The 10163-nt window shown below is 31.9% G+C and overlaps 1 long non-coding RNA gene across 1 annotated transcript; it reads left to right on the plus strand.

The window, feature by feature from the left end:
- On the plus strand, positions 1-4101 carry LOC115884563. The gene is made up of 2 exons (XR_004050578.1): positions 1-97; positions 2476-4101. It is a non-coding gene; the product is annotated as an uncharacterized LOC115884563 (long non-coding RNA).
- The last annotated feature ends 6062 nt before the right edge of the window (positions 4102-10163 follow it).

A 10163-nucleotide genomic window follows, 5' to 3' on the forward strand; every position in this document is an offset into this window, starting at 1 on the left:
TCGGCGGCCCGAGCGGCACGGGCAGGGGGCGCAGCCCGTGGGGCGGCACGCCAGGTCGCTCGTGGAGCGGGCCGAGGCAAGGGAGCAAGTTTACCAGGTGAGTTTTATCAACTTGGTCGTCTGGTTCATTTGACAGTTATGTATCTGATCTTCCAAACACTCGAAAACTCACAGAAATAAGTAAAGCTACAGTCCGTCTAACGACGAAATCCTTGACAGTGATAGGATGATATCTTATCTCCTGACACATTACAGCTAGATATGCAATATTTACTTATTTCTTTGAGGTTGAAACGAAGATAGCGTTGTCGTTCTGCCTTACATTACAAAACTTTAGGAATAAACGATCGCTACCATATTACTAGAATATGAAAAGAAGAGTATTAAGAAAGGTTAAAGATTATCCGCCAAATTTTTTTGTCTGCAAATTTTCTTTTTATATTAAAGGGCAACACTATCTTCGTTTTTCGTTGATTTACCGAAATATTCCCTACTCAAACATTTAAATCCCCAAATTCTCCTTATTCCAGGCCATAATATCGGGGTGATGGCCTAGAACACCTACATCCAAGTTTTCCTTTGTCCTGTTTGTTCCATTGAGCTGTTTGGTGATGTTGTTGGTTGTTGTTGTTGATGAGTACGTTATTAGACCAAACTTTGTTCCCTCATGCATTATAACCTTTATTATTGGTTGATAAAAACGAACATTATAGATTATAATGCACGAATTTCATTATTTAAAGTGAACATAGGATATAAGAAAGCAATTGTATATAGGTTGAAAATCTTATGTTCACCACTAAAATAAAAGCGCTATAATTAGTACACGAATTTTATTAGTTTCTCTTTATTAATTGACCCTGAATCGTTTTATTTTGCAAGTGAACATAGGTCCATTATAAACGAACATAAGATATCAATCCTGTGTTTATATTAAATTAAAAGTAACCTATTATCCGACACATCTTGGCTAATGTTTATTTGTTTTGTATTTTAGAAGTTAACTAGGTCCATCATAAAAGTGCACATAAGTTACGAATCTTATGTTCTGAGTTAAAAGTATCGTATTAACGTATTTTTTTAGTATATGAATTTCGCTAGTTTCTGCCGCCTGCTTTCATTTTATAAATGAACATATATCAGTGTTTAAAAAAATCAAATAATTTATTAATAATACACCTTGGCTACATTTAGTCTACAAATCAATTTTTTATATTTTAATCGAACATAAGTTATAGATCCTATCTTCACAGTTCAAATAAAATTATAAAATTAATCAGTTTGAAATTCGCTAGTCTCGGTCGAGAAATCAACTCGTTTCATTTTATAACAGAACATGAGTTATTGTAAATCAAAACAAATATTATTATAAATCCAATTTATAAAATATGTTCGCATTATTATCCTTACAAGTAAAATAAATATCGTCCAATATATTAAATGTGCTTGTTTATATACCTCTGTAAGTAATAACATGACTTGTTTCAAAAAGTGAACATAAGTTAAAGATTCTTTTTTTAAAGATAAAATAATATAACACAGTATATGATTTTTTTAAGGATATATCAATATGTGTCATTTACGAAGTGAACATAGGTCTATCCTATATATAAAAGAACATATGTTTACATTTAAAATTACTGTATCGACTTGTATCATCTTATACTGGTTTCATTTTACAAATGAACATTAGTTCTTCCTACAAGTGAAAATAAGTTAAAATGCTATTTTTACATTTGAAAGAAAGTAACGTATTAATCAGGATGAATTTTACTACTGTATGTTGACATGTTTCTTTTTATAATTGAAAATATCACTAATCTAAGTCATCCTATGTTCACAAGTACATATATTTAAATCTACTGTACCTTTGAGTATATAAAATGTGCTTGTTTTTATTTATTATTGAATCCATACTTCCATCTTGTTATTCAACACGGATTGTTTCAAAAAATAAATTATAAATTCTATTTTCACTACATTTACTAGTAACATAGGTCTATTCTAACAGGGAGACAATAAATGTTAACAAATAAAATAAAACTACTGTATCGGCCAGTGTATGAATTGCGCTTGTTTCTATTTACTATGGTTTTTATACTGGTTTCATTTTATAAGAGAACATGATTAATTTCGAAAGGTGAACATAGTAATAAGGCAACGCATTAATCAGCATATAAGGTTTACCTGTCGGCATATGTTGAAGTGACGTTGGCCTATTCGGCCTATGCTAAATAAAAAAAATTCACATGTTCTTTATTAAAATAAAACTATTGTATCTTTTATTAAATAATAAACGCATTAATCACTATATGAATTTTGCTAGTACGTGTCAACTTTTATTCATTTATTAAGTGAATGTAGCCGTATTTTAAAAGAGAACATAACTAATCCTATGTGCAAAATTAAATGAGAACTATATCGTCCACTATATTGAACTTGTTTGTTTCTTTTGATTAATTATCGCTTGTTTAGCAGGTAAACGGAAGTTTGACGGAGGTCACCAGAACCAGGGGGAGACGAAGCGGCGCTTCCAGAGCCAGGGCGGCGCCGGCGGTCACCAGGGCGGTTGGGGCGGCATGCCCCTCGCTCAGCAGCCCCTCGACGCCAACGGCGACGAGTGGTACCAGGACTCGTACGGCGCCTGGAGTTAGAGTCGCCGGCCGCCAAGCGGCGGGACACTACCACCACCACCATCAACGTCATCAACATCGTCTGCGTTCGTTTCTGATCAATAATTTCACCATTTTAATTCGAATCAGGTTGGCTGGTTTATCGGAAAAAGGAAGGTTTATCTGGAAACGTTTTTGTTTATTACATCCAACACTACAGAACAATACACTGTTCATCATTCTAAAAGGAAACGAACATAGGTCATAAATTCAAATGCACACTTTCAAAAACGTGGTTTAAGTATATATTTTCACCTCTTAGAATAACTCATACATTTTTGCCGTAAATCTATACCTTTTTCGTAATACACCAGCCAATTATTCGACAATTTTAACTCCTTTTTTGTATTTAATTTTCGTATTCGTCTTTCGCCAATAACTGATGATAATTTTCGTCCTTTTTTGTATCTCGAAAAAGAGAGTTTTTTTCGGTAATTTTAGTCCGGGTTTTGAAAAATGAAATGAAAAAAAAAACGGATGTTGAAATGAAAATTCCAAAAAAAATCTGTTATTACTTGTGTTTTTATTAATTTTGTCTGTAATTGTAACAAAAAATGATTAAATCGTACTAGCGAGTTTTTAAGATTTTTTTTAAAGAGGTCTGGCAGTAGCAGATCAAAAATGTGCGGAATGATAAGTCAATCTGACCGTTTAGTAATAATTGAAAGCGTGGTTAAAGCAAACTTATTTTGGAATAGGCCGGAAAAATTATTTTTTGAAATCAGAAATTGTACTATTTTACTGAAATCATCCATCCACACTATTTTGATCTGATACCGCTAGACTACAATGTTGTTTTAAGTTTGCGTCTTTATTTTTATCGTTGTATTTCGAGTCGTCAGCGTAGGCATGTATGCGGTGAAACCCCGATACCTGGCTACTGCGACGCTTGTTTTTATTATTAAATACTTTTTTCAAAAAAAAGTAGGCCTTTAAGCTGCTTTCTTCTTCTAGCCTCTGGAAATGTTTGGTTTTTGACTCGTGCTTGTTTAAAAATTGATGCGAAATTTTTATTGACCCGTCGTTTGATGTTTTTTTTTAATTGTTAAGTTTGAAAGCGTGATTGGAGGTAGAAAGAAGAGGGTTGTTTTGAGGTTATATAGATAGAGAGAGAGATAGAAAAACGAACTTTTATCACACGCGGTTGGACCGAATCACAACTAAGTGCGAAGTGACATATTTTTTTTAATTTGTATAATAATAATATTGTATTTTATCATTATTTTTTTGGTGATGCACTGGTTGCATTGTGATGTATTTTAGCGATAATATTAAGGAAACAATCGACTTAACTAACCATACTTCTGTTTGAAATTTTATTGTTCTTGTTAATCTGATTCGTAACACAACACCCCTCCCCCCGTTTGATTTACACGAAATGCCTCCGTTCAAAAAAAAACTAATATAAGTAAAATGGAAAAAAAGAAAACACGTAGCCCGGCAGTTGACAGAAACAACACCAGAGATTGCAATCTTAGTTACTATTTTGTTTCTTTTTTTTTTCGTGGTATTTTATTTGTCCGTCTTATTCGCTTATTTTTTTCTTTGTTCTTATTTTATTCTTCTTGGTATAATTACACATATTGACACGCACTTGACGGACCTTTTTGTTCTTTCCTGTGTGATTGTGCATCTATAGCTAATAATAATTATAACGAATCTGAAAAATGAAAAAAAAGAAAACTAAATAGAATTGTACGCCCCTTTCATAATTTTCTGTTTGTGTAACACAATTGTTTTGTTCTTTCCTAATTTTTATTTTGCAATTTTACTATTCGTATTTACTACATACTATTACTACAACTATCACCGACACCATACTTCTGTGACGAATTGGAGGCGTAGGTCATACTTTACGCCCCATTTTTTAGATATGTCTGTATTTTATTGGTAATTTTTTGGGTCGGGGTCTGCGCATTGCCGGCCTAACCCCCCATGTTGTTGTTCGATATTGTCGTATCGATAATTGACAAATGGACTGATGATATAAATATGTCTCAATAAACAGTTGTATGTGTATTACAATTTTAAATCATGTGTTTTATTTCTATTCCTTTTCTTCTTTCAGGTCCCCTTTTTTAAGAAATGTGAAGAAGTGTTTCAACACCCTGTGAATGCTAAAAAAACCCAGTTAATAATTCTACTTAAAACGCGATTTGTTTATCGACATCTACACATCAAATTTGAAATTTTTAGTGTGAACAGTTGAAAAACCAGACCATTTCGCAATACCAGACCATTTCGCAAAATTGCCGTGTCTTCCTGAAATAGAAATAAATAATGCAATAAAGTGGATATTGTATACCGGGTGGTGCATCATCGTTGGAAACAAAGGAAATCCCATGCAATTTTTGAACTGTTCAAATATTAGTTCCCCTATTGAGTTTACAGCGAAGTCGTAAACATATTTTTTAAAGGTTTATGTATGTTAAATACAAAGGCCAGATTTGAACAATTTTTGACCAGACGATTTTGAGTAATTTAATAAAGTCTGCATTTATTGTTATATTAAAACCGAACAGGTAACAATCAAACAGCAGTCAAAAACCGCCATACCTTGTAGGTTTGCAAACTATGATTTTGTCATTGTCTAAAGTAATTTAATTTTAATTGATTTTAATATTCAACGGAAATTAACCAACACATGTCAGATACACTGTCTAAGCTGTTTCCTGGCGTAGTACCATTTTATCATGTTCATTTTTTTCTTTATGTGTACAACAATAAATTATTACTAGTACTGAATATTAAAATGTTATTAAAATTAAGTTTTATTAAGGTTTGTTATAAATTAAAGTTTGAAAATGACGATGACAACTTAAGGTATGTCGGTTTAAAAATAGATGCAGTTTTTCTCAAATTACTCAAAATCGGCTTATCCAAAATTGTTCAAATTTGGCATGTGTTTAAAAAACGAAGAATTTTAAAAAATCTATTTATGACTTCGCTATAAAATCAATAGGGGAGACAATATTTAAACATTTCATAATTTGCATGGGATTTTCTGTTTTCCCCGACGGTGCACCACCCGGTATAGTTCTATACAGCGGCGTGCGGTGACAATTATAGGCGGGGAAGCGAATCGGTAAAAAACCCTATTTCGAGACTTTAGTTTTACATTTCCTTAAAAAACTTACCTTTGAAAATTCCGAGGCCAATTCGATTGTTCGATTAAAATTCTATCGAAAATTGTTAAACAAACAAAAATACATAAAGTTATAATAGTTAAAATACGATATTTTAAATTAATTTTCCGAAGCACTTGACGCGCGATAGGCACCTATTTGTATGATCTATCATCTATAACATCATCATAAAATTTCGGATTTTCCGTTAATTGTTAGGCCTACCTTAATAATGTCACTTTTTTCTTGGAAGTTCCGACTAGAAAATCCCTTTTTTAATATCACACATACAACACAAACACAGTCTAAATTATTGTCCACACTAGCAGAAGCAGAAGATTGTCCTTCTTGACCCTCCATTACAAGCGAAACCATTAAACACTAAGTTAAATTCGAAAAAAATACAATATTACCTATAAAATCGCAAGCGAACCCGTTCCGATAAATTAAAAGTCGCGGAAGGCGGCCGAAAGATCGCTGCCGTGGCTAGCATCTGTGCGCGATTTTCCGGCTTAAATTTGTCGTTTGTGTTCGAGGCCAATAATACCTACATGAAGGAGGGATAGGCGACTGGCGGCAATTTTCAGGCGCGCATCCATGCATTAAAAGGCTAATTAAATTTACTACGTTTATGTAAGGTTTCAAATAAATAATTTTAACAAATTAAATTAATCTTTTGTTATAAAATAACAGTATTATTAACGTTTAACTATTTTTTTTTATCTTTAAAAAGTTTAGGGAAGCGGTGCTTCCCCCGCTTCCATGGACCGCACGCCGCTGGTTCTATAAGATATACTATGTGACAGAAATTGCAACACCTAGTAAATGTAAATATGTTTTATTAACATTTTGGGAAGTAGTTGGGATAAATATGAATAATACTCATTTTAACATTTTGACATCGTATAAAAGATGCCTGAAGTTTCTCGTTTTTTTTTACTTATAGTGTGCGCGGTTGGGGTCGCCGTGAATCACTTTTGTATACATTGGCAATAAGTACTAAATGTTTTAGTGCTTGAATAAGCAACAATAATGTCACGAAACGTCACACAAAATTATATTTAAATGTAATGTTTTCTTTGAGCCTTCCCAAACCCACGAATTTTTTCTACATACTAATTACTATATATAATATATATATATATATATATATATATATATATATATATATATATATATACTATATATATATATATATATATATATATAATTATTACTCGTATATACAGGCAACAAATTTCTATATCAGACAGTATATACAGGGGTGTCCCCAGGCTGAGCGTGCATTAGAAGTTTCTAGAGAACCACAATACCTTAAAAAACCTTAAAAACGTTTTTTCAAATTTTCAATTTAAAAAATGATTTATGATAATTTTTTAATCGCCCAATTCCATGACACTTGCGGCCATTATTATATGACATTCGAACAATTTAATTTTTGAAATAGATAGCTACATATCTTCTCTTTATGTCACAGTGGCTGTGGTCATCACTAATCTTGACTTTGGGCTATACAAATTTTTTTGACAGGCAGTTTTTTTCGTCCAAAAATTTTAAATATTTTTTTCTCAAAAACGGTTAATGTTAAGTATAGAGTGCTTAACATCAAAATTCATAAAATTTTACAGAGAATTTAAGTATGTAATAAAAAATGGGGGCACTCATTTAAAATAAGGAAGTTGCTGCCAACTTCCGGTATTTCCGGAAGTGCCGCCATATTGAAAATATTTTTAATCGATAGATCTCGTTGTAAAACAATGATGCGCCAAAAATTTCCGATCTAGATATTGTAGTTCTCTAGAAACCTCTAATGCACGCTCAGTCTGGGACACCCTGTATATAGGTATATATCCACTAAATCATTTACAGCTTGTAAATGAATAAAATTAAAAAAAACATTCTCAATAAAGATGATTTCCCAAATTGTATTTAAAACTATTTGAAATCATTCTGTTTTACTTTAGTTATTCTAATAAATGTAATTTACTTTCTAATAAATGGTATTTACCTATTGATTTTATTGTGGAATATAATTTTAATATTTCAACCAAAAATGAAAAAAATGTTTTGTTATTCAAGAAGGTATTTGTCCTTTGTCTAGATTTCAACAGGGGCTTTTTTGTATTTAATTTTAATTACTTTATTTCGTTATAGAATCACATATATTACATCTGAAATATAGATGATTAACTTAATTAATACAAGGGGAGAACTAAAATTAGTAATGAATAAAACATAACTATGAGGGTTTGTTTTTTTCAGTAGTGTAACCCCTCGGAACCGTATCCATTCGTAGAAACGACAACGATTGGGGAAAGAGTCATCCCTTCGCCAAACTACCACTTCATTTCACCCTCCCTATAATCTCGTAGAATGGTACGCGAGGGGAGTAGGAATTGGGTCAAATGGAGACAGCCCCCCGTATAGAATAACCTATATATACGTGTGCTGTGTTGACTGTTTTGTTTTCACCCTGTTTATTGTGTTTTCGTTTTGTAGGGAGTCGCAAAAGAGCAGAAATCGCAATAAATAGTAGGGAAAATTCAGTTCTCTATCAAAATTAAAATTTTAACATAAAAATACCTTTTAGTTACTTAAGGCGAGTTCTCACAGGTCACTTTTAGTGAATCAGTTTTCATGAATCATTTTTTATGAACCTGCCTTGCGTTCATATTGTCTCATAAAATATGATCATTTTAAAACTGTCAACTTATGTTTCAGTCTCTAAAAACCTATTCATTTTCTATGACTTGTTCTCATAGTATGTTCTCATTGGTAATTTTTAGTGACTCAGTTTTCATGAATCATAAAAAGTGACTATTTAATGAACGTCAAGGCGAGTTCTCACTGGTCACTTTTAGTGAATCAGTTTTCATGAATCATTTTTTATGAACCTGCCTTGCGTTCATATTGTCTCATAAAATATGATCATTTTAAAACTGTCAACTTATGTTTCAGTCTCTAAAAACCTATTCATTTTCTATGACTTATTTTCATAGTATGTTCTCATTGGTAATTTTTAGTGACTCAGTTTTCATGAATCATAAAAAGTGACTATTTAATGAACGTCAAGGTGAGTTCTCACTGGTCACTTTTAGTGAATCAGTTTTCATGAATCATTTTTTATGAACCTGCCTTGCGTTCATATTGTCTCATAAAATATGATCATTTAAAACTGTCAACTTATGTTTCAGTCTCTAAAAAAACTCTTATTCATTTTCTATAACTTGTTTGCTAGTATGTTCTCATTGGTAATTTTAGTGGCTCAGTTTTCTTGAATCATAAAAAGTGGTCTATTTAATGAACGTCAAGGCGAGTTCACTGGTCACTTTAGTGAATCAGCGTTTCATGAATCATTTTTATGAACCTGCCTTGCGTTCATATTGTCTCATGTAATATGATCATTTTAAAACTGTCAACTTATATGTTTCAGTCTCTAAAACCTATTCATTTTCTATGACTTGTTTCTCATAGTATGTTCCTCACAGTAATTTTTAGTGACTCAGTTTATGAATCATAAAAAGTGACTATTTAATGAACGTCAAGGCGAGTTCTCACTGGTCACTTTTAGTGAATAGTTTTCTATGAATCATTTTTTATGAACTCAAGTTCCTTGCGTTCATATTGTCTCATAAAATATGATCATTTTAAAACTGACAACTTATGTTTCAGTCTCTAAAAACCTATTCATTTTCTATGACTTGTTTTCATAGTATGTTCTCATTGGTAATTTTTAGTGACTCAGTTTTCATGAATCATAAAAAGTGACTATTTAATGAACGTCAAGGCGAGTTATCACTGGTCACTTTTAGTGAATTAGTTTTCATAAATCATTTTTCATGAACCTGCCTTGCGTTCATATTGTCTCATAAAATATGATCATTTTAAAACTGTCCACTCATGTTTCAGTCTTAACCTATTCATTTTCTATGACTTGGTTTCATAGTATGTTCTCATTATTCATTGCGTTTTCATTTTAATAAAATGATGAGTAAAAATGACAGAAAGTAGACCCCCTTTTCACTTTTAATGAAGAGACAAAATTGTGATTCATTTTTAGTGATCAAGTGTTCTGCCGTTCATTAAATAGTCACGATTCATGAAAACTGAGTCACTAAAAATGACCAGTGAGAACTCACCTTCAGAACACTCGATCACTAAAAATGAATCACAATTTTGTCTCTTCATTAAAAGTGAGAAGGGGGTCTACTTTCTGTTATTTTTACTGATCATTTTATTAAAATGAAAACGCAATGAATAATGAGAACATAATATGAAAACAGACTTGACCTTTTTAGAGACTGAAACATGAGTTGACAGTTTCAAAATGATCATATTTTATGAGACAATATAAACGCAAGGCAGG

The sequence above is a fragment of the Sitophilus oryzae genome, unplaced genomic scaffold (assembly GCF_002938485.1).
Source record: "Sitophilus oryzae breed Bouriz unplaced genomic scaffold, Soryzae_2.0 scaffold_302_pilon_pilon, whole genome shotgun sequence".
Classification (NCBI taxonomy): Eukaryota; Metazoa; Arthropoda; class Insecta; order Coleoptera; family Curculionidae; genus Sitophilus; species Sitophilus oryzae.